Below are 1,351 nucleotides of genomic sequence, written 5' to 3' on the forward strand. Positions count from 1 at the left end.
CCATTGGGTGGGCATGGCTGGATGGGACTAAAAAGTTCAATCAATCAATTACAACTTTGTAAGATTTCCCCCCCCCAGAAGTTGAAATTGACTGAATCTTTTTTTTTTTTTGCACACAACGGTGGAGGCCTAAAGCGAAAAGGTTTTATAAAACCCAGCTGAAGGCCTAGGACTGGGGCGACGGTGTGTGTGCCCACAGAAAGGGCTCTGAGTGCCGCCTTTGGCACCCGTGCCATAGGTTCGCCACCACTGTCTTAGACCCAAAGAAGTATTTCTTGGGTTTTGTGTTATATTATCTGTGAATATTTTAACTTCATTTACCTAAACAGTATAGTTAACCTTTTCAAAGTATTTCCACTTTACACGAATGGAACGTAACCCCTGTGAATCAGCAGTTTTATTAGATCAAGTCCAGGTTTTCATGAAATTTTCTCTAGTTGAAAGAATAATTTACTTTTTCCGAAACTTACTCCCTTCAGCCTCTTACCCATTCTTCATTTTGTCCTTATGTTGCTAAGAATATGGTCTATATATCCTCAGAGTCATCAAGACTGAAAGAACACTAGATAAAATTAATGTGTGATAATCTGAAGAACTGCAGACTAGTATAATCACAGAAAATTATGATTACTGGCATAATGATTTCAGGTATTGGGACGTTTCTTGTTATCATTCTGGATATTAATCAAAAACAATATGTATTAATGAATTAAAATGTGACTTTTATATATTCTTTGTACATAAACATTTTATTTTGTTCCAATGAAGATGTTATACATAATTATATTGCTAAAAAGGAAGCTGAACAAGCAAAGTAATTATTAAGATCAAACTTTCATATATGATTGTAGTTCAAAGACTGCAAAATTATTTTAGATATTGTCTGAACACTTTAAGTTTAGAAGCTAAAATTGGCATAACCTGATATATACCTGGCAGGTTTTATTTTAAATTCTGGCAAAATAATTTTTTAATTTAAACTTGTAGCAAGTTAGCTATTTATGTAAAGCAATTTCTGCTGGAGTTACTGTGTTTCCAAGCAATGAAATACTGACATGAAGAACTATTCGAAGATTATTCCAATCTAGTAGAATAACTATTTTCCTGTTCATAGGGTTAATCCATAGCACAGTGAAAAAGGTAAAGAAAAATTGACATTTCGGATTTGTCATTTTAGCTAATAAATGTGTATTTATCCAACTTATATAATTAAACATTTTTACATAAACACCTGAATATTTTGGTGGACCACACTCATATCCAAAGTAAGTAATTCCAATAGGATATAACCTGGTGTCATTTTAGAAACAGCACATCAAAGGTCCACTGCTGTCTCCCTGAAACATGAAAA

At 33.4% G+C, this 1,351-nt stretch overlaps 1 pseudogene; it reads right to left on the bottom strand.

The window, feature by feature from the left end:
* Positions 1-1,223: 1,223 nt before the first annotated feature.
* Positions 1,224-1,351, bottom strand: part of LOC114923682 — a 14,492-nt pseudogene continuing 14,364 nt past the window's right edge.

Source organism: Protobothrops mucrosquamatus, unplaced genomic scaffold (genome assembly GCF_001527695.2).
Source record: "Protobothrops mucrosquamatus isolate PMUCROS unplaced genomic scaffold, P.Mucros_1.0 scaffold6730, whole genome shotgun sequence".
In the NCBI taxonomy this organism is placed as follows: domain Eukaryota; kingdom Metazoa; phylum Chordata; class Lepidosauria; order Squamata; family Viperidae; genus Protobothrops; species Protobothrops mucrosquamatus.